Source organism: Scomber scombrus, chromosome 17 (assembly GCF_963691925.1).
Source record: "Scomber scombrus chromosome 17, fScoSco1.1, whole genome shotgun sequence".
In the NCBI taxonomy this organism is placed as follows: Eukaryota; Metazoa; Chordata; class Actinopteri; order Scombriformes; family Scombridae; genus Scomber; species Scomber scombrus.
In genome coordinates this window covers 1,633,665-1,655,444 of record NC_084986.1, presented here as the reverse complement: position 1 = coordinate 1,655,444, position 21,780 = coordinate 1,633,665, and the positions used below count along the sequence as shown (strand labels likewise).

General features: G+C 45.2%; 47 non-coding genes across 47 annotated transcripts; all 47 read right to left on the bottom strand.

Moving 5' to 3' along the window:
* Positions 1-472: 472 nt before the first annotated feature.
* trnar-ucg (transfer RNA arginine (anticodon UCG)) lies at positions 473-545 on the bottom strand. The gene has a single exon. It is a non-coding gene; the product is annotated as a tRNA-Arg (tRNA).
* Positions 546-745: 200 nt separating this feature from the next.
* On the bottom strand, positions 746-819 carry trnai-aau (transfer RNA isoleucine (anticodon AAU)). Its single transcript has one exon. It is a non-coding gene; the product is annotated as a tRNA-Ile (tRNA).
* Positions 820-1,292: 473 nt separating this feature from the next.
* On the bottom strand, positions 1,293-1,365 carry trnar-ucg (transfer RNA arginine (anticodon UCG)). Its single transcript has one exon. It is a non-coding gene; the product is annotated as a tRNA-Arg (tRNA).
* A 752-nt stretch (positions 1,366-2,117) lies between these two features.
* Positions 2,118-2,190, bottom strand: trnar-ucg (transfer RNA arginine (anticodon UCG)). The gene has a single exon. It is a non-coding gene; the product is annotated as a tRNA-Arg (tRNA).
* Positions 2,191-2,390: 200 nt separating this feature from the next.
* On the bottom strand, positions 2,391-2,464 carry trnai-aau (transfer RNA isoleucine (anticodon AAU)). The gene has a single exon. It is a non-coding gene; the product is annotated as a tRNA-Ile (tRNA).
* A 478-nt stretch (positions 2,465-2,942) lies between these two features.
* Positions 2,943-3,015, bottom strand: trnar-ucg (transfer RNA arginine (anticodon UCG)). The gene has a single exon. It is a non-coding gene; the product is annotated as a tRNA-Arg (tRNA).
* Positions 3,016-3,230: 215 nt separating this feature from the next.
* On the bottom strand, positions 3,231-3,304 carry trnai-aau (transfer RNA isoleucine (anticodon AAU)). Its single transcript has one exon. It is a non-coding gene; the product is annotated as a tRNA-Ile (tRNA).
* A 473-nt stretch (positions 3,305-3,777) lies between these two features.
* On the bottom strand, positions 3,778-3,850 carry trnar-ucg (transfer RNA arginine (anticodon UCG)). Its single transcript has one exon. It is a non-coding gene; the product is annotated as a tRNA-Arg (tRNA).
* A 200-nt stretch (positions 3,851-4,050) lies between these two features.
* trnai-aau (transfer RNA isoleucine (anticodon AAU)) lies at positions 4,051-4,124 on the bottom strand. Its single transcript has one exon. It is a non-coding gene; the product is annotated as a tRNA-Ile (tRNA).
* Positions 4,125-4,602: 478 nt separating this feature from the next.
* trnar-ucg (transfer RNA arginine (anticodon UCG)) lies at positions 4,603-4,675 on the bottom strand. Its single transcript has one exon. It is a non-coding gene; the product is annotated as a tRNA-Arg (tRNA).
* Positions 4,676-4,875: 200 nt separating this feature from the next.
* trnai-aau (transfer RNA isoleucine (anticodon AAU)) lies at positions 4,876-4,949 on the bottom strand. Its single transcript has one exon. It is a non-coding gene; the product is annotated as a tRNA-Ile (tRNA).
* A 478-nt stretch (positions 4,950-5,427) lies between these two features.
* Positions 5,428-5,500, bottom strand: trnar-ucg (transfer RNA arginine (anticodon UCG)). Its single transcript has one exon. It is a non-coding gene; the product is annotated as a tRNA-Arg (tRNA).
* A 215-nt stretch (positions 5,501-5,715) lies between these two features.
* Positions 5,716-5,789, bottom strand: trnai-aau (transfer RNA isoleucine (anticodon AAU)). The gene has a single exon. It is a non-coding gene; the product is annotated as a tRNA-Ile (tRNA).
* Positions 5,790-6,262: 473 nt separating this feature from the next.
* Positions 6,263-6,335, bottom strand: trnar-ucg (transfer RNA arginine (anticodon UCG)). Its single transcript has one exon. It is a non-coding gene; the product is annotated as a tRNA-Arg (tRNA).
* A 200-nt stretch (positions 6,336-6,535) lies between these two features.
* On the bottom strand, positions 6,536-6,609 carry trnai-aau (transfer RNA isoleucine (anticodon AAU)). The gene has a single exon. It is a non-coding gene; the product is annotated as a tRNA-Ile (tRNA).
* Positions 6,610-7,087: 478 nt separating this feature from the next.
* trnar-ucg (transfer RNA arginine (anticodon UCG)) lies at positions 7,088-7,160 on the bottom strand. Its single transcript has one exon. It is a non-coding gene; the product is annotated as a tRNA-Arg (tRNA).
* A 752-nt stretch (positions 7,161-7,912) lies between these two features.
* Positions 7,913-7,985, bottom strand: trnar-ucg (transfer RNA arginine (anticodon UCG)). Its single transcript has one exon. It is a non-coding gene; the product is annotated as a tRNA-Arg (tRNA).
* Positions 7,986-8,185: 200 nt separating this feature from the next.
* Positions 8,186-8,259, bottom strand: trnai-aau (transfer RNA isoleucine (anticodon AAU)). Its single transcript has one exon. It is a non-coding gene; the product is annotated as a tRNA-Ile (tRNA).
* Positions 8,260-8,737: 478 nt separating this feature from the next.
* trnar-ucg (transfer RNA arginine (anticodon UCG)) lies at positions 8,738-8,810 on the bottom strand. Its single transcript has one exon. It is a non-coding gene; the product is annotated as a tRNA-Arg (tRNA).
* A 215-nt stretch (positions 8,811-9,025) lies between these two features.
* On the bottom strand, positions 9,026-9,099 carry trnai-aau (transfer RNA isoleucine (anticodon AAU)). The gene has a single exon. It is a non-coding gene; the product is annotated as a tRNA-Ile (tRNA).
* Positions 9,100-9,572: 473 nt separating this feature from the next.
* trnar-ucg (transfer RNA arginine (anticodon UCG)) lies at positions 9,573-9,645 on the bottom strand. Its single transcript has one exon. It is a non-coding gene; the product is annotated as a tRNA-Arg (tRNA).
* Positions 9,646-9,845: 200 nt separating this feature from the next.
* On the bottom strand, positions 9,846-9,919 carry trnai-aau (transfer RNA isoleucine (anticodon AAU)). The gene has a single exon. It is a non-coding gene; the product is annotated as a tRNA-Ile (tRNA).
* Positions 9,920-10,397: 478 nt separating this feature from the next.
* trnar-ucg (transfer RNA arginine (anticodon UCG)) lies at positions 10,398-10,470 on the bottom strand. Its single transcript has one exon. It is a non-coding gene; the product is annotated as a tRNA-Arg (tRNA).
* Positions 10,471-11,222: 752 nt separating this feature from the next.
* Positions 11,223-11,295, bottom strand: trnar-ucg (transfer RNA arginine (anticodon UCG)). The gene has a single exon. It is a non-coding gene; the product is annotated as a tRNA-Arg (tRNA).
* A 215-nt stretch (positions 11,296-11,510) lies between these two features.
* trnai-aau (transfer RNA isoleucine (anticodon AAU)) lies at positions 11,511-11,584 on the bottom strand. Its single transcript has one exon. It is a non-coding gene; the product is annotated as a tRNA-Ile (tRNA).
* A 473-nt stretch (positions 11,585-12,057) lies between these two features.
* trnar-ucg (transfer RNA arginine (anticodon UCG)) lies at positions 12,058-12,130 on the bottom strand. The gene has a single exon. It is a non-coding gene; the product is annotated as a tRNA-Arg (tRNA).
* A 200-nt stretch (positions 12,131-12,330) lies between these two features.
* On the bottom strand, positions 12,331-12,404 carry trnai-aau (transfer RNA isoleucine (anticodon AAU)). The gene has a single exon. It is a non-coding gene; the product is annotated as a tRNA-Ile (tRNA).
* A 478-nt stretch (positions 12,405-12,882) lies between these two features.
* On the bottom strand, positions 12,883-12,955 carry trnar-ucg (transfer RNA arginine (anticodon UCG)). Its single transcript has one exon. It is a non-coding gene; the product is annotated as a tRNA-Arg (tRNA).
* Positions 12,956-13,170: 215 nt separating this feature from the next.
* trnai-aau (transfer RNA isoleucine (anticodon AAU)) lies at positions 13,171-13,244 on the bottom strand. The gene has a single exon. It is a non-coding gene; the product is annotated as a tRNA-Ile (tRNA).
* A 473-nt stretch (positions 13,245-13,717) lies between these two features.
* On the bottom strand, positions 13,718-13,790 carry trnar-ucg (transfer RNA arginine (anticodon UCG)). The gene has a single exon. It is a non-coding gene; the product is annotated as a tRNA-Arg (tRNA).
* Positions 13,791-13,990: 200 nt separating this feature from the next.
* trnai-aau (transfer RNA isoleucine (anticodon AAU)) lies at positions 13,991-14,064 on the bottom strand. The gene has a single exon. It is a non-coding gene; the product is annotated as a tRNA-Ile (tRNA).
* A 478-nt stretch (positions 14,065-14,542) lies between these two features.
* trnar-ucg (transfer RNA arginine (anticodon UCG)) lies at positions 14,543-14,615 on the bottom strand. The gene has a single exon. It is a non-coding gene; the product is annotated as a tRNA-Arg (tRNA).
* Positions 14,616-14,830: 215 nt separating this feature from the next.
* Positions 14,831-14,904, bottom strand: trnai-aau (transfer RNA isoleucine (anticodon AAU)). Its single transcript has one exon. It is a non-coding gene; the product is annotated as a tRNA-Ile (tRNA).
* Positions 14,905-15,377: 473 nt separating this feature from the next.
* Positions 15,378-15,450, bottom strand: trnar-ucg (transfer RNA arginine (anticodon UCG)). Its single transcript has one exon. It is a non-coding gene; the product is annotated as a tRNA-Arg (tRNA).
* Positions 15,451-15,650: 200 nt separating this feature from the next.
* Positions 15,651-15,724, bottom strand: trnai-aau (transfer RNA isoleucine (anticodon AAU)). The gene has a single exon. It is a non-coding gene; the product is annotated as a tRNA-Ile (tRNA).
* Positions 15,725-16,202: 478 nt separating this feature from the next.
* On the bottom strand, positions 16,203-16,275 carry trnar-ucg (transfer RNA arginine (anticodon UCG)). The gene has a single exon. It is a non-coding gene; the product is annotated as a tRNA-Arg (tRNA).
* A 200-nt stretch (positions 16,276-16,475) lies between these two features.
* trnai-aau (transfer RNA isoleucine (anticodon AAU)) lies at positions 16,476-16,549 on the bottom strand. Its single transcript has one exon. It is a non-coding gene; the product is annotated as a tRNA-Ile (tRNA).
* Positions 16,550-17,022: 473 nt separating this feature from the next.
* trnar-ucg (transfer RNA arginine (anticodon UCG)) lies at positions 17,023-17,095 on the bottom strand. The gene has a single exon. It is a non-coding gene; the product is annotated as a tRNA-Arg (tRNA).
* A 200-nt stretch (positions 17,096-17,295) lies between these two features.
* Positions 17,296-17,369, bottom strand: trnai-aau (transfer RNA isoleucine (anticodon AAU)). The gene has a single exon. It is a non-coding gene; the product is annotated as a tRNA-Ile (tRNA).
* A 478-nt stretch (positions 17,370-17,847) lies between these two features.
* On the bottom strand, positions 17,848-17,920 carry trnar-ucg (transfer RNA arginine (anticodon UCG)). Its single transcript has one exon. It is a non-coding gene; the product is annotated as a tRNA-Arg (tRNA).
* Positions 17,921-18,120: 200 nt separating this feature from the next.
* trnai-aau (transfer RNA isoleucine (anticodon AAU)) lies at positions 18,121-18,194 on the bottom strand. Its single transcript has one exon. It is a non-coding gene; the product is annotated as a tRNA-Ile (tRNA).
* A 771-nt stretch (positions 18,195-18,965) lies between these two features.
* Positions 18,966-19,039, bottom strand: trnai-aau (transfer RNA isoleucine (anticodon AAU)). Its single transcript has one exon. It is a non-coding gene; the product is annotated as a tRNA-Ile (tRNA).
* Positions 19,040-19,518: 479 nt separating this feature from the next.
* On the bottom strand, positions 19,519-19,591 carry trnar-ucg (transfer RNA arginine (anticodon UCG)). Its single transcript has one exon. It is a non-coding gene; the product is annotated as a tRNA-Arg (tRNA).
* Positions 19,592-19,806: 215 nt separating this feature from the next.
* trnai-aau (transfer RNA isoleucine (anticodon AAU)) lies at positions 19,807-19,880 on the bottom strand. Its single transcript has one exon. It is a non-coding gene; the product is annotated as a tRNA-Ile (tRNA).
* Positions 19,881-20,353: 473 nt separating this feature from the next.
* On the bottom strand, positions 20,354-20,426 carry trnar-ucg (transfer RNA arginine (anticodon UCG)). The gene has a single exon. It is a non-coding gene; the product is annotated as a tRNA-Arg (tRNA).
* A 200-nt stretch (positions 20,427-20,626) lies between these two features.
* On the bottom strand, positions 20,627-20,700 carry trnai-aau (transfer RNA isoleucine (anticodon AAU)). The gene has a single exon. It is a non-coding gene; the product is annotated as a tRNA-Ile (tRNA).
* Positions 20,701-21,178: 478 nt separating this feature from the next.
* On the bottom strand, positions 21,179-21,251 carry trnar-ucg (transfer RNA arginine (anticodon UCG)). The gene has a single exon. It is a non-coding gene; the product is annotated as a tRNA-Arg (tRNA).
* Between the last annotated feature and the right edge of the window lie 529 nt (positions 21,252-21,780).

Below are 21,780 nucleotides of genomic sequence, written 5' to 3'. Positions count from 1 at the left end.
TGCCATTCTATCTACACCCGCGTACTTAATAGAATGAAAGACACTCATTTGCCTTTAAACAACTAGCGACCTGGTGGAACCAGGCTTGTAAAAGTCTTCAAGAAGGGGAATTAGCTCAAATGGTAGAGCGCTCGCTTAGCATGTGAGAGGTAGCGGGATCGATGCCCGCATTCTCCATTACCTTCTTTTCAGTTGTCGATTCTCAAGAAGGTAACACACATATCCTTGATTCAAAGGATTCCTCCTGCTGAATGTGCCCATAAAAATCAGAGGAACTTTGAGGAACATTTCACAGCTCTGCACTTCCATACTAGTGCTATTCAAAGGAACTTCATATTTTCACACCTTCATCTCTGTGACTATGTCTTCTTTTCATACATAATCAGCACTGTCACATTGCTTGGTGTACATGGTGGAAACATTGGAATATTTATTCCTGAACATACACAAGTCTTACAGAAGAGAGGACAGACAACCACGAAGGGATTCGAACCCTCAATCTTCTGATTCGAAGTCAGACGCCTTGTCCATTAGGCCACGTGGTCATGTAGACAGTGACGTGTACATTTGAACTGGGCCACGGTAGTAGTCTACCGACAAACAGTCAGGAGAAGCAAGACTTTGCCTTCACGGGATCCATGTGTGAGGTGATGGGGCACTGTTGCACATTCCATGAGTTGAAAACACTGCCAACTTTACATCTGAAGGACTTCATGAGATGTCCTCCCTCTACAACAATTAAGCTTGGCCTGTACAGGGATCGAACCTGTGACCTTGGCGTTATTAGCACCACGCTCTAACCAACTGAGCTAACAGGCCTGCTGCTGCCATTCTATCTACACCCGCGTCCCTAATAGAATGAAAGACACTCATTTGCCTTTAAATAACTAGCGACCTGGTGGAACCAGGTTTGTAAAAGTCTTCAAGAAGGGGAATTAGCTCAAATGGTAGAGCGCTCGCTTAGCATGTGAGAGGTAGCGGGATCGATGCCCGCATTCTCCATTACCTTCTTTTCAGTTGTCGATTCTCAAGAAGGTAACACACATATCCTTGATTCAAAGGATTCCTCCTGCTGAATGTGCCCATAAAAATCAGAGGAAGTTTGAGGAACATTTCACTTCCATACTAGTGCTATTCAAAGGAACTTCATATTTTCACACCTTCATCTCTGTGACTATGTCTTCTTTTCATACATAATCAGCACTGTCACATTGCTTGGTGTACATGGTGGAAGCTTCTCATTGGAATATTCATTCCTGAACATACACAAGTCTTACAGAAGAGAGGACAGACAACCACGAAGGGATTCGAACCCTCAATCTTCTGATTCGAAGTCAGACGCCTTGTCCATTAGGCCACGTGGTCATGTAGACAGCGACGTGTACATTTGAACTGGGCCACGGTAGTAGTCTACCGACAAACAGTCAGGAGAAGCAAGACTTTGCCTTCACGGGATCCATGTGTGAGGTGATGGGGCACTGTTGCACATTCCATGAGTTGAAAACACTGCCAACTTTACATCTGAAGGACTTCACGAGATGTCCTCCCTCTACAACAATTAAGCCTGGCCTGTAAAGGGATCGAACCTGTGACCTTGGCGTTATTAGCACCACGCTCTAACCAACTGAGCTAACAGGCCTGCTGCTGCCATTCTATCTACACCCGCGTCCCTAATAGAATGAAAGACACTCATTTGCCTTTAAACAACTAGCGACCTGGTGGAACCAGGCTTGTAAAAGTCTTCAAGAAGGGGAATTAGCTCAAATGGTAGAGCGCTCGCTTAGCATGTGAGAGGTAGCGGGATCGATGCCCGCATTCTCCATTACCTTCTTTTCGGTTGTCGATTCTCAAGAAGGTAACACACATATCCTTGATTCAACGGATTCCTCCTGCTGAATGTGCCCATAAAAATCAGAGGAAGTTTGAGGAACATTTCACAGCTCTGCACTTCCATACTAGTGCTATTCAAAGGAACTTCATATTTTCACACCTTCATCTCTGTGACTATGTCTTCTTTTCATACATAATCAGCACTGTCACATTGCTTGGTGTACATGGTGGAAACATTGGAATATTTATTCCTGAACATACACAAGTCTTACAGAAGAGAGGACAGACAACCACGAAGGGATTCGAACCCTCAATCTTCTGATTCGAAGTCAGACGCCTTGTCCATTAGGCCACATGGTCATGTAGACAGTGACGTGTACATTTGAACTGGGCCACGGTAGTAGTCTACCGACAAACAGTCAGGAGAAGCAAGACTTTGCCTTCACGGGATCCATGTGTGAGGTGATGGGGCACTGTTGCACATTCCATGAGTTGAAAACACTGCCAACTTTACATCTGAAGGACTTCACGAGATGTCCTCCCTCTACAACAATTAAGCCTGGCCTGTACAGGGATCGAACCTGTGACCTTGGCGTTATTAGCACCACGCTCTAACCAACTGAGCTAACAGGCCTGCTGCTGCCATTCTATCTACACCCGCGTACTTAATAGAATGAAAGACACTCATTTGCCTTTAAACAACTAGCGACCTGGTGGAACCAGGCTTGTAAAAGTCTTCAAGAAGGGGAATTAGCTCAAATGGTAGAGCGCTCGCTTAGCATGTGAGAGGTAGCGGGATCGATGCCCGCATTCTCCATTACCTTCTTTTCAGTTGTCGATTCTCAAGAAGGTAACACACATATCCTTGATTCAACGGATTCCTCCTGCTGAATGTGCCCATAAAAATCAGAGGAAGTTTGAGGAACATTTCACAGCTCTGCACTTCCATACTAGTGCTATTCAAAGGAACTTCATATTTTCACACCTTCATCTCTGTGACTATGTCTTCTTTTCATACATAATCAGCACTATCACATTACTTGGTGTACATGGTGGAAACATTGGAATATTTATTCCTGAACATACACAAGTCTTACAGAAGAGAGGACAGACAACCACGAAGGGATTCGAACCCTCAATCTTCTGATTCGAAGTCAGACGCCTTGTCCATTAGGCCACGTGGTCATGTAGGCAGTGACGTGTACATTTGAACTGGGCCACGGTAGTAGTCTACCGACAGACAGTCAGGAGAAGCAAGACTTTGAAGATCAAGCTTTTGCCTTCATGGGATCCATGTGTGAGGTGATGGGGCACTGTTGCACGTTCCATGAGTTGAAAACACTGCCAACTTTACATCTGAAGGACTTCACGAGATGTCCTCCCTCTACAACAATTAAGCCTGGCCTGTACAGGGATCGAACCTGTGACCTTGGCGTTATTAGCACCACGCTCTAACCAACTGAGCTAACAGGCCTGCTGCTGCCATTCTATCTACACCCGCGTCGCTAATAGAATGAAAGACACTCATTTGCCTTTAAACAACTAGCGACCTCGTGGAACCAGGCTTGTAAAATTCTTCAAGAAGGGGAATTAGCTCAAATGGTAGAGCGCTCGCTTAGCATGTGAGAGGTAGCGGGATCGATGCCCGTATTCTCCATTACCTTCTTTTCGGTTGTCGATTCTCAAGAAGGTAACACACATATCCTTGATTCAAAGGATTCCTCCTGCTGAATGTGCCCATAAAAATCAGAGGAAGTTTGAGGAACATTTCACTTCCATACTAGTGCTATTCAAAGGAACTTCATATTTTCACACCTTCATCTCTGTGACTATGTCTTCTTTTCATACATAATCAGCACTGTCACATTGCTTGGTGTACATGGTGGAAGCTTCTCATTGGAATATTCATTCCTGAACATACACAAGTCTTACAGAAGAGAGGACAGACAACCACGAAGGGATTCGAACCCTCAATCTTCTGATTCGAAGTCAGACGCCTTGTCCATTAGGCCACGTGGTCATGTAGACAGTGACGTGTACATTTGAACTGGGCCACGGTAGTAGTCTACCGACAAACAATCAGGAGAAGCAAGACTTTGCCTTCACGGGATCCATGTGTGAGGTGATGGGGCACTGTTGCACATTCCATGAGTTGAAAACACTGCCAACTTTACATCTGAAGGACTTCACGAGATGTCCTCCCTCTACAACAATTAAGCCTGGCCTGTACAGGGATCGAACCTGTGACCTTGGCGTTATTAGCACCACGCTCTAACCAACTGAGCTAACAGGCCTGCTGCTGCCATTCTATCTACACCCGCGTACTTAATAGAATGAAAGACACTCATTTGCCTTTAAACAACTAGCGACCTGGTGGAACCAGGCTTGTAAAAGTCTTCAAGAAGGGGAATTAGCTCAAATGGTAGAGCGCTCGCTTAGCATGTGAGAGGTAGCGGGATCGATGCCCGCATTCTCCATTACCTTCTTTTCAGTTGTCGATTCTCAAGAAGGTAACACACATATCCTTGATTCAAAGGATTCCTCCTGCTGAATGTGCCCATAAAAATCAGAGGAACTTTGAGGAACATTTCACAGCTCTGCACTTCCATACTAGTGCTATTCAAAGGAACTTCATATTTTCACACCTTCATCTCTGTGACTATGTCTTCTTTTCATACATAATCAGCACTGTCACATTGCTTGGTGTACATGGTGGAAACATTGGAATATTTATTCCTGAACATACACAAGTCTTACAGAAGAGAGGACAGACAACCACGAAGGGATTCGAACCCTCAATCTTCTGATTCGAAGTCAGACGCCTTGTCCATTAGGCCACGTGGTCATGTAGACAGTGACGTGTACATTTGAACTGGGCCACGGTAGTAGTCTACCGACAAACAGTCAGGAGAAGCAAGACTTTGCCTTCACGGGATCCATGTGTGAGGTGATGGGGCACTGTTGCACATTCCATGAGTTGAAAACACTGCCAACTTTACATCTGAAGGACTTCACGAGATGTCCTCCCTCTACAACAATTAAGCCTGGCCTGTACAGGGATCGAACCTGTGACCTTGGCGTTATTAGCACCACGCTCTAACCAACTGAGCTAACAGGCCTGCTGCTGCCATTCTATCTACACCCGCGTACTTAATAGAATGAAAGACACTCATTTGCCTTTAAACAACTAGCGACCTGGTGGAACCAGGCTTGTAAAAGTCTTCAAGAAGGGGAATTAGCTCAAATGGTAGAGCGCTCGCTTAGCATGTGAGAGGTAGCGGGATCGATGCCCGCATTCTCCATTACCTTCTTTTCAGTTGTCGATTCTCAAGAAGGTAACACACATATCCTTGATTCAACGGATTCCTCCTGCTGAATGTGCCCATAAAAATCAGAGGAAGTTTGAGGAACATTTCACAGCTCTGCACTTCCATACTAGTGCTATTCAAAGGAACTTCATATTTTCACACCTTCATCTCTGTGATTATGTCTTCTTTTCATACATAATCAGCACTATCACATTACTTGGTGTACATGGTGGAAACATTGGAATATTTATTCCTGAACATACACAAGTCTTACAGAAGAGAGGACAGACAACCACGAAGGGATTCGAACCCTCAATCTTCTGATTCGAAGTCAGACGCCTTGTCCATTAGGCCACGTGGTCATGTAGGCAGTGACGTGTACATTTGAACTGGGCCACGGTAGTAGTCTACCGACAGACAGTCAGGAGAAGCAAGACTTTGAAGATCAAGCTTTTGCCTTCATGGGATCCATGTGTGAGGTGATGGGGCACTGTTGCACGTTCCATGAGTTGAAAACACTGCCAACTTTACATCTGAAGGACTTCACGAGATGTCCTCCCTCTACAACAATTAAGCCTGGCCTGTACAGGGATCGAACCTGTGACCTTGGCGTTATTAGCACCACGCTCTAACCAACTGAGCTAACAGGCCTGCTGCTGCCATTCTATCTACACCCGCGTCGCTAATAGAATGAAAGACACTCATTTGCCTTTAAACAACTAGCGACCTGGTGGAACCAGGCTTGTAAAAGTCTTCAAGAAGGGGAATTAGCTCAAATGGTAGAGCGCTCGCTTAGCATGTGAGAGGTAGCGGGATCGATGCCCGCATTCTCCATTACCTTCTTTTCAGTTGTCGATTCTCAAGAAGGTAACACACATATCCTTGATTCAAAGGATTCCTCCTGCTGAATGTGCCCATAAAAATCAGAGGAAGTTTGAGGAACATTTCACTTCCATACTAGTGCTATTCAAAGGAACTTCATATTTTCACACCTTCATCTCTGTGACTATGTCTTCTTTTCATACATAATCAGCACTGTCACATTGCTTGGTGTACATGGTGGAAGCTTCTCATTGGAATATTCATTCCTGAACATACACAAGTCTTACAGAAGAGAGGACAGACAACCACGAAGGGATTCGAACCCTCAATCTTCTGATTCGAAGTCAGACGCCTTGTCCATTAGGCCACGTGGTCATGTAGACAGTGACGTGTACATTTGAACTGGGCCACGGTAGTAGTCTACCGACAAACAATCAGGAGAAGCAAGACTTTGCCTTCACGGGATCCATGTGTGAGGTGATGGGGCACTGTTGCACATTCCATGAGTTGAAAACACTGCCAACTTTACATCTGAAGGACTTCACGAGATGTCCTCCCTCTACAACAATTAAGCCTGGCCTGTACAGGGATCGAACCTGTGACCTTGGCGTTATTAGCACCACGCTCTAACCAACTGAGCTAACAGGCCTGCTGCTGCCATTCTATCTACACCCGCGTACTTAATAGAATGAAAGACACTCATTTGCCTTTAAACAACTAGCGACCTGGTGGAACCAGGCTTGTAAAAGTCTTCAAGAAGGGGAATTAGCTCAAATGGTAGAGCGCTCGCTTAGCATGTGAGAGGTAGCGGGATCGATGCCCGCATTCTCCATTACCTTCTTTTCAGTTGTCGATTCTCAAGAAGGTAACACACATATCCTTGATTCAAAGGATTCCTCCTGCTGAATGTGCCCATAAAAATCAGAGGAACTTTGAGGAACATTTCACAGCTCTGCACTTCCATACTAGTGCTATTCAAAGGAACTTCATATTTTCACACCTTCATCTCTGTGACTATGTCTTCTTTTCATACATAATCAGCACTGTCACATTGCTTGGTGTACATGGTGGAAACATTGGAATATTTATTCCTGAACATACACAAGTCTTACAGAAGAGAGGACAGACAACCACGAAGGGATTCGAACCCTCAATCTTCTGATTCGAAGTCAGACGCCTTGTCCATTAGGCCACGTGGTCATGTAGACAGCGACGTGTACATTTGAACTGGGCCACGGTAGTAGTCTACCGACAAACAGTCAGGAGAAGCAAGACTTTGCCTTCACGGGATCCATGTGTGAGGTGATGGGGCACTGTTGCACATTCCATGAGTTGAAAACACTGCCAACTTTACATCTGAAGGACTTCACGAGATGTCCTCCCTCTACAACAATTAAGCCTGGCCTGTAAAGGGATCGAACCTGTGACCTTGGCGTTATTAGCACCACGCTCTAACCAACTGAGCTAACAGGCCTGCTGCTGCCATTCTATCTACACCCGCGTCCCTAATAGAATGAAAGACACTCATTTGCCTTTAAACAACTAGCGACCTGGTGGAACCAGGCTTGTAAAAGTCTTCAAGAAGGGGAATTAGCTCAAATGGTAGAGCGCTCGCTTAGCATGTGAGAGGTAGCGGGATCGATGCCCGCATTCTCCATTACCTTCTTTTCGGTTGTCGATTCTCAAGAAGGTAACACACATATCCTTGATTCAACGGATTCCTCCTGCTGAATGTGCCCATAAAAATCAGAGGAAGTTTGAGGAACATTTCACAGCTCTGCACTTCCATACTAGTGCTATTCAAAGGAACTTCATATTTTCACACCTTCATCTCTGTGACTATGTCTTCTTTTCATACATAATCAGCACTGTCACATTGCTTGGTGTACATGGTGGAAACATTGGAATATTTATTCCTGAACATACACAAGTCTTACAGAAGAGAGGACAGACAACCACGAAGGGATTCGAACCCTCAATCTTCTGATTCGAAGTCAGACGCCTTGTCCATTAGGCCACGTGGTCATGTAGACAGTGACGTGTACATTTGAACTGGGCCACGGTAGTAGTCTACCGACAAACAGTCAGGAGAAGCAAGACTTTGCCTTCACGGGATCCATGTGTGAGGTGATGGGGCACTGTTGCACATTCCATGAGTTGAAAACACTGCCAACTTTACATCTGAAGGACTTCACGAGATGTCCTCCCTCTACAACAATTAAGCCTGGCCTGTACAGGGATCGAACCTGTGACCTTGGCGTTATTAGCACCACGCTCTAACCAACTGAGCTAACAGGCCTGCTGCTGCCATTCTATCTACACCCGCGTACTTAATAGAATGAAAGACACTCATTTGCCTTTAAACAACTAGCGACCTGGTGGAACCAGGCTTGTAAAAGTCTTCAAGAAGGGGAATTAGCTCAAATGGTAGAGCGCTCGCTTAGCATGTGAGAGGTAGCGGGATCGATGCCCGCATTCTCCATTACCTTCTTTTCAGTTGTCGATTCTCAAGAAGGTAACACACATATCCTTGATTCAACGGATTCCTCCTGCTGAATGTGCCCATAAAAATCAGAGGAAGTTTGAGGAACATTTCACAGCTCTGCACTTCCATACTAGTGCTATTCAAAGGAACTTCATATTTTCACACCTTCATCTCTGTGATTATGTCTTCTTTTCATACATAATCAGCACTATCACATTACTTGGTGTACATGGTGGAAACATTGGAATATTTATTCCTGAACATACACAAGTCTTACAGAAGAGAGGACAGACAACCACGAAGGGATTCGAACCCTCAATCTTCTGATTCGAAGTCAGACGCCTTGTCCATTAGGCCACGTGGTCATGTAGGCAGTGACGTGTACATTTGAACTGGGCCACGGTAGTAGTCTACCGACAGACAGTCAGGAGAAGCAAGACTTTGAAGATCAAGCTTTTGCCTTCATGGGATCCATGTGTGAGGTGATGGGGCACTGTTGCACGTTCCATGAGTTGAAAACACTGCCAACTTTACATCTGAAGGACTTCACGAGATGTCCTCCCTCTACAACAATTAAGCCTGGCCTGTACAGGGATCGAACCTGTGACCTTGGCGTTATTAGCACCACGCTCTAACCAACTGAGCTAACAGGCCTGCTGCTGCCATTCTATCTACACCCGCGTCGCTAATAGAATGAAAGACACTCATTTGCCTTTAAACAACTAGCGACCTGGTGGAACCAGGCTTGTAAAAGTCTTCAAGAAGGGGAATTAGCTCAAATGGTAGAGCGCTCGCTTAGCATGTGAGAGGTAGCGGGATCGATGCCCGCATTCTCCATTACCTTCTTTTCAGTTGTCGATTCTCAAGAAGGTAACACACATATCCTTGATTCAAAGGATTCCTCCTGCTGAATGTGCCCATAAAAATCAGAGGAAGTTTGAGGAACATTTCACTTCCATACTAGTGCTATTCAAAGGAACTTCATATTTTCACACCTTCATCTCTGTGACTATGTCTTCTTTTCATACATAATCAGCACTGTCACATTGCTTGGTGTACATGGTGGAAGCTTCTCATTGGAATATTCATTCCTGAACATACACAAGTCTTACAGAAGAGAGGACAGACAACCACGAAGGGATTCGAACCCTCAATCTTCTGATTCGAAGTCAGACGCCTTGTCCATTAGGCCACGTGGTCATGTAGACAGTGACGTGTACATTTGAACTGGGCCACGGTAGTAGTCTACCGACAAACAATCAGGAGAAGCAAGACTTTGCCTTCACGGGATCCATGTGTGAGGTGATGGGGCACTGTTGCACATTCCATGAGTTGAAAACACTGCCAACTTTACATCTGAAGGACTTCACGAGATGTCCTCCCTCTACAACAATTAAGCCTGGCCTGTACAGGGATCGAACCTGTGACCTTGGCGTTATTAGCACCACGCTCTAACCAACTGAGCTAACAGGCCTGCTGCTGCCATTCTATCTACACCCGCGTACTTAATAGAATGAAAGACACTCATTTGCCTTTAAACAACTAGCGACCTGGTGGAACCAGGCTTGTAAAAGTCTTCAAGAAGGGGAATTAGCTCAAATGGTAGAGCGCTCGCTTAGCATGTGAGAGGTAGCGGGATCGATGCCCGCATTCTCCATTACCTTCTTTTCAGTTGTCGATTCTCAAGAAGGTAACACACATATCCTTGATTCAAAGGATTCCTCCTGCTGAATGTGCCCATAAAAATCAGAGGAACTTTGAGGAACATTTCACAGCTCTGCACTTCCATACTAGTGCTATTCAAAGGAACTTCATATTTTCACACCTTCATCTCTGTGACTATGTCTTCTTTTCATACATAATCAGCACTGTCACATTGCTTGGTGTACATGGTGGAAACATTGGAATATTTATTCCTGAACATACACAAGTCTTACAGAAGAGAGGACAGACAACCACGAAGGGATTCGAACCCTCAATCTTCTGATTCGAAGTCAGACGCCTTGTCCATTAGGCCACGTGGTCATGTAGACAGCGACGTGTACATTTGAACTGGGCCACGGTAGTAGTCTACCGACAAACAGTCAGGAGAAGCAAGACTTTGCCTTCACGGGATCCATGTGTGAGGTGATGGGGCACTGTTGCACATTCCATGAGTTGAAAACACTGCCAACTTTACATCTGAAGGACTTCACGAGATGTCCTCCCTCTACAACAATTAAGCCTGGCCTGTAAAGGGATCGAACCTGTGACCTTGGCGTTATTAGCACCACGCTCTAACCAACTGAGCTAACAGGCCTGCTGCTGCCATTCTATCTACACCCGCGTCCCTAATAGAATGAAAGACACTCATTTGCCTTTAAACAACTAGCGACCTGGTGGAACCAGGCTTGTAAAAGTCTTCAAGAAGGGGAATTAGCTCAAATGGTAGAGCGCTCGCTTAGCATGTGAGAGGTAGCGGGATCGATGCCCGCATTCTCCATTACCTTCTTTTCGGTTGTCGATTCTCAAGAAGGTAACACACATATCCTTGATTCAACGGATTCCTCCTGCTGAATGTGCCCATAAAAATCAGAGGAAGTTTGAGGAACATTTCACAGCTCTGCACTTCCATACTAGTGCTATTCAAAGGAACTTCATATTTTCACACCTTCATCTCTGTGACTATGTCTTCTTTTCATACATAATCAGCACTGTCACATTGCTTGGTGTACATGGTGGAAACATTGGAATATTTATTCCTGAACATACACAAGTCTTACAGAAGAGAGGACAGACAACCACGAAGGGATTCGAACCCTCAATCTTCTGATTCGAAGTCAGACGCCTTGTCCATTAGGCCACGTGGTCATGTAGACAGTGACGTGTACATTTGAACTGGGCCACGGTAGTAGTCTACCGACAGACAGTCAGGAGAAGCAAGACTTTGAAGATCAAGCTTTTGCCTTCATGGGATCCATGTGTGAGGTGATGGGGCACTGTTGCACATTCCATGAGTTGAAAACACTGCCAACTTTACATCTGAAGGACTTCATGAGATGTCCTCCCTCTACAACAATTAAGCTTGGCCTGTACAGGGATCGAACCTGTGACCTTGGCGTTATTAGCACCACGCTCTAACCAACTGAGCTAACAGGCCTGCTGCTGCCATTCTATCTACACCCGCGTCCCTAATAGAATGAAAGACACTCATTTGCCTTTAAATAACTAGCGACCTGGTGGAACCAGGCTTGTAAAAGTCTTCAAGAAGGGGAATTAGCTCAAATGGTAGAGCGCTCGCTTAGCATGTGAGAGGTAGCGGGATCGATGCCCGCATTCTCCATTACCTTCTTTTCAGTTGTCGATTCTCAAGAAGGTAACACACATATCCTTGATTCAAAGGATTCCTCCTGCTGAATGTGCCCATAAAAATCAGAGGAAGTTTGAGGAACATTTCACTTCCATACTAGTGCTATTCAAAGGAACTTCATATTTTCACACCTTCATCTCTGTGACTATGTCTTCTTTTCATACATAATCAGCACTGTCACATTGCTTGGTGTACATGGTGGAAGCTTCTCATTGGAATATTCATTCCTGAACATACACAAGTCTTACAGAAGAGAGGACAGACAACCACGAAGGGATTCGAACCCTCAATCTTCTGATTCGAAGTCAGACGCCTTGTCCATTAGGCCACGTGGTCATGTAGACAGTGACGTGTACATTTGAACTGGGCCACGGTAGTAGTCTACCGACAAACAGTCAGGAGAAGCAAGACTTTGCCTTCACGGGATCCATGTCTGAGGTGATGGGGCACTGTTGCACATTCCATGAGTTGAAAACACTGCCAACTTTACATCTGAAGGACTTCACGAGATGTCCTCCCTCTACAACAATTAAGCCTGGCCTGTACAGGGATCGAACCTGTGACCTTGGCGTTATTAGCACCACGCTCTAACCAACTGAGCTAACAGGCCTGCTGCTGCCATTCTATCTACACCCGCGTACTTAATAGAATGAAAGACACTCATTTGCCTTTAAACAACTAGCGACCTGGTGGAACCAGGCTTGTAAAAGTCTTCAAGAAGGGGAATTAGCTCAAATGGTAGAGCGCTCGCTTAGCATGTGAGAGGTAGCGGGATCGATGCCCGCATTCTCCATTACCTTCTTTTCAGTTGTCGATTCTCAAGAAGGTAACACACATATCCTTGATTCAACGGATTCCTCCTGCTGAATGTGCCCATAAAAATCAGAGGAAGTTTGAGGAACATTTCACAGCTCTGCACTTCCATACTAGTGCTATTCAAAGGAACTTCATATTTTCACACCTTCATCTCTGTGACTATGTCTTCTTTTCATACATAATCAGCACTATCACATTACTTGGTGTACATGGTGGAAACATTGGAATATTTATTCCTGAACATACACAAGTCTTACAGAAGAGAGGACAGACAACCACGAAGGGATTCGAACCCTCAATCTTCTGATTCGAAGTCAGACGCCTTGTCCATTAGGCCACGTGGTCATGTAGGCAGTGACGTGTACATTTGAACTGGGCCACGGTAGTAGTCTACCGACAGACAGTCAGGAGAAGCAAGACTTTGAAGATCAAGCTTTTGCCTTCATGGGATCCATGTGTGAGGTGATGGGGCACTGTTGCACGTTCCATGAGTTGAAAACACTGCCAACTTTACATCTGAAGGACTTCACGAGATGTCCTCCCTCTACAACAATTAAGCCTGGCCTGTACAGGGATCGAACCTGTGACCTTGGCGTTATTAGCACCACGCTCTAACCAACTGAGCTAACAGGCCTGCTGCTGCCATTCTATCTACACCCGCGTCGCTAATAGAATGAAAGACACTCATTTGCCTTTAAACAACTAGCGACCTCGTGGAACCAGGCTTGTAAAATTCTTCAAGAAGGGGAATTAGCTCAAATGGTAGAGCGCTCGCTTAGCATGTGAGAGGTAGCGGGATCGATGCCCGTATTCTCCATTACCTTCTTTTCGGTTGTCGATTCTCAAGAAGGTAACACACATATCCTTGATTCAAAGGATTCCTCCTGCTGAATGTGCCCATAAAAATCAGAGGAAGTTTGAGGAACATTTCACTTCCATACTAGTGCTATTCAAAGGAACTTCATATTTTCACACCTTCATCTCTGTGACTATGTCTTCTTTTCATACATAATCAGCACTGTCACATTGCTTGGTGTACATGGTGGAAGCTTCTCATTGGAATATTCATTCCTGAACATACACAAGTCTTACAGAAGAGAGGACAGACAACCACGAAGGGATTCGAACCCTCAATCTTCTGATTCGAAGTCAGACGCCTTGTCCATTAGGCCACGTGGTCATGTAGACAGTGACGTGTACATTTGAACTGGGCCACGGTAGTAGTCTACCGACAAACAATCAGGAGAAGCAAGACTTTGCCTTCACGGGATCCATGTGTGAGGTGATGGGGCACTGTTGCACATTCCATGAGTTGAAAACACTGCCAACTTTACATCTGAAGGACTTCACGAGATGTCCTCCCTCTACAACAATTAAGCCTGGCCTGTACAGGGATCGAACCTGTGACCTTGGCGTTATTAGCACCACGCTCTAACCAACTGAGCTAACAGGCCTGCTGCTGCCATTCTATCTACACCCGCGTACTTAATAGAATGAAAGACACTCATTTGCCTTTAAACAACTAGCGACCTGGTGGAACCAGGCTTGTAAAAGTCTTCAAGAAGGGGAATTAGCTCAAATGGTAGAGCGCTCGCTTAGCATGTGAGAGGTAGCGGGATCGATGCCCGCATTCTCCATTACCTTCTTTTCAGTTGTCGATTCTCAAGAAGGTAACACACATATCCTTGATTCAAAGGATTCCTCCTGCTGAATGTGCCCATAAAAATCAGAGGAACTTTGAGGAACATTTCACAGCTCTGCACTTCCATACTAGTGCTATTCAAAGGAACTTCATATTTTCACACCTTCATCTCTGTGACTATGTCTTCTTTTCATACATAATCAGCACTGTCACATTGCTTGGTGTACATGGTGGAAACATTGGAATATTTATTCCTGAACATACACAAGTCTTACAGAAGAGAGGACAGACAACCACGAAGGGATTCGAACCCTCAATCTTCTGATTCGAAGTCAGACGCCTTGTCCATTAGGCCACGTGGTCATGTAGACAGTGACGTGTACATTTGAACTGGGCCACGGTAGTAGTCTACCGACAGACAGTCAGGAGAAGCAAGACTTTGAAGATCAAGCTTTTGCCTTCATGGGATCCATGTGTGAGGTGATGGGGCACTGTTGCACGTTCCATGAGTTGAAAACACTGCCAACTTTACATCTGAAGGACTTCACGAGATGTCCTCCCTCTACAACAATTAAGCCTGGCCTGTACAGGGATCGAACCTGTGACCTTGGCGTTATTAGCACCACGCTCTAACCAACTGAGCTAACAGGCCTGCTGCTGCCATTCTATCTACACCCGCGTCGCTAATAGAATGAAAGACACTCATTTGCCTTTAAACAACTAGCGACCTCGTGGAACCAGGCTTGTAAAATTCTTCAAGAAGGGGAATTAGCTCAAATGGTAGAGCGCTCGCTTAGCATGTGAGAGGTAGCGGGATCGATGCCCGTATTCTCCATTACCTTCTTTTCGGTTGTCGATTCTCAAGAAGGTAACACACATATCCTTGATTCAAAGGATTCCTCCTGCTGAATGTGCCCATAAAAATCAGAGGAAGTTTGAGGAACATTTCACTTCCATACTAGTGCTATTCAAAGGAACTTCATATTTTCACACCTTCATCTCTGTGACTATGTCTTCTTTTCATACATAATCAGCACTGTCACATTGCTTGGTGTACATGGTGGAAGCTTCTCATTGGAATATTCATTCCTGAACATACACAAGTCTTACAGAAGAGAGGACAGACAACCACGAAGGGATTCGAACCCTCAATCTTCTGATTCGAAGTCAGACGCCTTGTCCATTAGGCCACGTGGTCATGTAGACAGTGACGTGTACATTTGAACTGGGCCACGGTAGTAGTCTACCGACAAACAATCAGGAGAAGCAAGACTTTGCCTTCACGGGATCCATGTGTGAGGTGATGGGGCACTGTTGCACATTCCATGAGTTGAAAACACTGCCAACTTTACATCTGAAGGACTTCACGAGATGTCCTCCCTCTACAACAATTAAGCCTGGCCTGTACAGGGATCGAACCTGTGACCTTGGCGTTATTAGCACCACGCTCTAACCAACTGAGCTAACAGGCCTGCTGCTGCCATTCTATCTACACCCGCGTACTTAATAGAATGAAAGACACTCATTTGCCTTTAAACAACTAGCGACCTGGTGGAACCAGGCTTGTAAAAGTCTTCAAGAAGGGGAATTAGCTCAAATGGTAGAGCGCTCGCTTAGCATGTGAGAGGTAGCGGGATCGATGCCCGCATTCTCCATTACCTTCTTTTCAGTTGTCGATTCTCAAGAAGGTAACACACATATCCTTGATTCAAAGGATTCCTCCTGCTGAATGTGCCCATAAAAATCAGAGGAACTTTGAGGAACATTTCACAGCTCTGCACTTCCATACTAGTGCTATTCAAAGGAACTTCATATTTTCACACCTTCATCTCTGTGACTATGTCTTCTTTTCATACATAATCAGCACTGTCACATTGCTTGGTGTACATGGTGGAAACATTGGAATATTTATTCCTGAACATACACAAGTCTTACAGAAGAGAGGACAGACAACCACGAAGGGATTCGAACCCTCAATCTTCTGATTCGAAGTCAGACGCCTTGTCCATTAGGCCACGTGGTCATGTAGACAGTGACGTGTACATTTGAACTGGGCCACGGTAGTAGTCTACCGACAAACAGTCAGGAGAAGCAAGACTTTGCCTTCACGGGATCCATGTGTGAGGTGATGGGGCACTGTTGCACATTCCATGAGTTGAAAACACTGCCAACTTTACATCTGAAGGACTTCATGAGATGTCCTCCCTCTACAACAATTAAGCTTGGCCTGTACAGGGATCGAACCTGTGACCTTGGCGTTATTAGCACCACGCTCTAACCAACTGAGCTAACAGGCCTGCTGCTGCCATTCTATCTACACCCGCGTCCCTAATAGAATGAAAGACACTCATTTGCCTTTAAATAACTAGCGACCTGGTGGAACCAGGTTTGTAAAAGTCTTCAAGAAGGGGAATTAGCTCAAATGGTAGAGCGCTCGCTTAGCATGTGAGAGGTAGCGGGATCGATGCCCGCATTCTCCATTACCTTCTTTTCAGTTGTCGATTCTCAAGAAGGTAACACACATATCCTTGATTCAAAGGATTCCTCCTGCTGAATGTGCCCATAAAAATCAGAGGAAGTTTGAGGAACATTTCACTTCCATACTAGTGCTATTCAAAGGAACTTCATATTTTCACACCTTCATCTCTGTGACTATGTCTTCTTTTCATACATAATCAGCACTGTCACATTGCTTGGTGTACATGGTGGAAGCTTCTCATTGGAATATTCATTCCTGAACATACACAAGTCTTACAGAAGAGAGGACAGACAACCACGAAGGGATTCGAACCCTCAATCTTCTGATTCGAAGTCAGACGCCTTGTCCATTAGGCCACGTGGTCATGTAGACAGCGACGTGTACATTTGAACTGGGCCACGGTAGTAGTCTACCGACAAACAGTCAGGAGAAGCAAGACTTTGCCTTCACGGGATCCATGTGTGAGGTGATGGGGCACTGTTGCACATTCCATGAGTTGAAAACACTGCCAACTTTACATCTGAAGGACTTCATGAGATGTCCTCCCTCTACAACAATTAAGCTTGGCCTGTACAGGGATCGAACCTGTGACCTTGGCGTTATTAGCACCACGCTCTAACCAACTGAGCTAACAGGCCTGCTGCTGCCATTCTATCTACACCCGCGTCCCTAATAGAATGAAAGACACTCATTTGCCTTTAAACAACTAGCGACCTGGTGGAACCAGGCTTGTAAAAGTCTTCAAGAAGGGGAATTAGCTCAAATGGTAGAGCGCTCGCTTAGCATGTGAGAGGTAGCGGGATCGATGCCCGCATTCTCCATTACCTTCTTTTCGGTTGTCGATTCTCAAGAAGGTAACACACATATCCTTGATTCAACGGATTCCTCCTGCTGAATGTGCCCATAAAAATCAGAGGAAGTTTGAGGAACATTTCACAGCTCTGCACTTCCATACTAGTGCTATTCAAAGGAACTTCATATTTTCACACCTTCATCTCTGTGACTATGTCTTCTTTTCATACATAATCAGCACTGTCACATTGCTTGGTGTACATGGTGGAAACATTGGAATATTTATTCCTGAACATACACAAGTCTTACAGAAGAGAGGACAGACAACCACGAAGGGATTCGAACCCTCAATCTTCTGATTCGAAGTCAGACGCCTTGTCCATTAGGCCACGTGGTCATGTAGACAGTGACGTGTACATTTGAACTGGGCCACGGTAGTAGTCTACCGACAAACAGTCAGGAGAAGCAAGACTTTGCCTTCACGGGATCCATGTGTGAGGTGATGGGGCACTGTTGCACGTTCCATGAGTTGAAAACACTGCCAACTTTACATCTGAAGGACTTCACGAGATGTCCTCCCTCTACAACAATTAAGCCTGGCCTGTACAGGGATCGAACCTGTGACCTTGGCGTTATTAGCACCACGCTCTAACCAACTGAGCTAACAGGCCTGCTGCTGCCATTCTATCTACACCCACGTCGCTAATAGAATGAAAGACACTCATTTGCCTTTAAACAACTAGCGACCTCGTGGAACCAGGCTTGTAAAATTCTTCAAGAAGGGGAATTAGCTCAAATGGTAGAGCGCTCGCTTAGCATGTGAGAGGTAGCGGGATCGATGCCCGCGTTCTCCATTACCTTCTTTTCGGTTGTCGATTCTCAAGAAGGTAACACACATATCCTTGATTCAAAGGATTCCTCCTGCTGAATGTGCCCATAAAAATCAGAGGAAGTTTGAGGAACATTTCACAGCTCTGCACTTCCATACTAGTGCTATTCAAAGGAACTTCATATTTTCACACCTTCATCTCTGTGACTATGTCTTCTTTTCATACATAATCAGCACTGTCACATTGCTTGGTGTACATGGTGGAAGCTTCTCATTGGAATATTCATTACTGAACATACACAAGTCTTACAGAAGAGAGGACAGAACACCACGAAGGGATTCGAACCCTCAATCTTCTGATTCGAAGTCAGACGCCTTGTCCATTAGGCCACGTGGTCATGTAGACAGTGACGTGTACATTTGAACTGGGCCACGGTAGTAGTCTACCGACAGACAGTGAGGAGAAGCAAGACTTTGAAGATCAAGCTTTTGCCTTCATGGGATCCATGTGTGAGGTGATGGGGCACTGTTGCACATTCCATGAGTTGAAAACACTGCCAACTTTACATCTGAAGGACTTCATGAGATGTCCTCCCTCTACAACAATTAAGCTTGGCCTGTACAGGGATCGAACCTGTGACCTTGGCGTTATTAGCACCACGCTCTAACCAACTGAGCTAACAGGCCTGCTGCTGCCATTCTATCTACACCCGCGTCCCTAATAGAATGAAAGACACTTATTTGCCTTTAAACAACTAGCGACCTGGTGGAACCAGGCTTGTAAAAGTCTTCAAGAAGGGGAATTAGCTCAAATGGTAGAGCGCTCGCTTAGCATGTGAGAGGTAGCGGGATCGATGCCCGCATTCTCCATTACCTTCTTTTCAGGTTGTCGATTCTCAAGAAGGTAACACACATATCCTTGATTCAACGGATTCCTCCTGCTGAATGTGCCCATAAAAATCAGAGGAAGTTTGAGGAACATTTCACAGCTCTGCACTTCCATACTAGTGCTATTCAAAGGAACTTCATATTTTCACACCTTCATCTCTGTGACTATGTCTTCTTTTCATACATAATCAGCACTGTCACATTGCTTGGTGTACATGGTGGAAACATTGGAATATTTATTCCTGAACATACACAAGTCTTACAGAAGAGAGGACAGACAACCACGAAGGGATTCGAACCCTCAATCTTCTGATTCGAAGTCAGACGCCTTGTCCATTAGGCCACGTGGTCATGTAGACAGTGACGTGTACATTTGAACTGGGCCACGGTAGTAGTCTACCGACAGACAGTCAGGAGAAGCAAGACTTTGAAGATCAAGCTTTTGCCTTCATGGGATCCATGTGTGAGGTGATGGGGCACTGTTGCACATTCCATGAGTTGAAAACACTGCCAACTTTACATCTGAAGGACTTCATGAGATGTCCTCCCTCTACAACAATTAAGCTTGGCCTGTACAGGGATCGAACCTGTGACCTTGGCGTTATTAGCACCACGCTCTAACCAACTGAGCTAACAGGCCTGCTGCTGCCATTCTATCTACACCCGCGTCCCTAATAGAATGAAAGACACTCATTTGCCTTTAAATAACTAGCGACCTGGTGGAACCAGGCTTGTAAAAGTCTTCAAGAAGGGGAATTAGCTCAAATGGTAGAGCGCTCGCTTAGCATGTGAGAGGTAGCGGGATCGATGCCCGCATTCTCCATTACCTTCTTTTCAGTTGTCGATTCTCAAGAAGGTAACACACATATCCTTGATTCAAAGGATTCCTCCTGCTGAATGTGCCCATAAAAATCAGAGGAAGTTTGAGGAACATTTCACTTCCATACTAGTGCTATTCAAAGGAACTTCATATTTTCACACCTTCATCTCTGTGACTATGTCTTCTTTTCATACATAATCAGCACTGTCACATTGCTTGGTGTACATGGTGGAAGCTTCTCATTGGAATATTCATTCCTGAACATACACAAGTCTTACAGAAGAGAGGACAGACAACCACGAAGGGATTCGAACCCTCAATCTTCTGATTCGAAGTCAGACGCCTTGTCCATTAGGCCACGTGGTCATGTAGACAGTGACGTGTACATTTGAACTGGGCCACGGTAGTAGTCTACCGACAAACAGTCAGGAGAAGCAAGACTTTGCCTTCACGGGATCCATGTGTGAGGTGATGGGGCACTGTTGCACATTCCATGAGTTGAAAACACTGCCAACTTTACATCTGAAGGACTTCACGAGATGTCCTCCCTCTACAACAATTAAGCCTGGCCTGTACAGGGATCGAACCTGTGACCTTGGCGTTATTAGCACCACGCTCTAACCAACTGAGCTAACAGGCCTGCTGCTGCCATTCTATCTACACCCGCGTACTTAATAGAATGAAAGACACTCATTTGCCTTTAAACAACTAGCGACCTGGTGGAACCAGGCTTGTAAAAGTCTTCAAGAAGGGGAATTAGCTCAAATGGTAGAGCGCTCGCTTAGCATGTGAGAGGTAGCGGGATCGATGCCCGCATTCTCCATTACCTTCTTTTCAGTTGTCGATTCTCAAGAAGGTAACACACATATCCTTGATTCAAAGGATTCCTCCTGCTGAATGTGCCCATAAAAATCAGAGGAAGTTTGAGGAACATTTCACAGCTCTGCACTTCCATACTAGTGCTATTCAAAGGAACTTCATATTTTCACACCTTCATCTCTGTGACTATGTCTTCTTTTCATACATAATCAGCACTGTCACATTGCTTGGTGTACATGGTGGAAACATTGGAATATTTATTCCTGAACATACACAAGTCTTACAGAAGAGAGGACAGACAACCACGAAGGGATTCGAACCCTCAATCTTCTGATTCGAAGTCAGACGCCTTGTCCATTAGGCCACGTGGTCATGTAGACAGTGACGTGTACATTTGAACTGGGCCACGGTAGTAGTCTACCGACAAACAGTCAGGAGAAGCAAGACTTTGCCTTCACGGGATCCATGTGTGAGGTGATGGGGCACTGTTGCACATTCCATGAGTTGAAAACACTGCCAACTTTACATCTGAAGGACTTCACGAGATGTCCTCCCTCTACAACAATTAAGCCTGGCCTGTAAAGGGATCGAACCTGTGACCTTGGCGTTATTAGCACCACGCTCTAACCAACTGAGCTAACAGGCCTGCTGCTGCCATTCTATCTACACCCGCGTCCCTAATAGAATGAAAGACACTCATTTGCCTTTAAATAACTAGCGACCTGGTGGAACCAGGCTTGTAAAAGTCTTCAAGAAGGGGAATTAGCTCAAATGGTAGAGCGCTCGCTTAGCATGTGAGAGGTAGCGGGATCGATGCCCGCATTCTCCATTACCTTCTTTTCAGTTGTCGATTCTCAAGAAGGTAACACACATATCCTTGATTCAAAGGATTCCTCCTGCT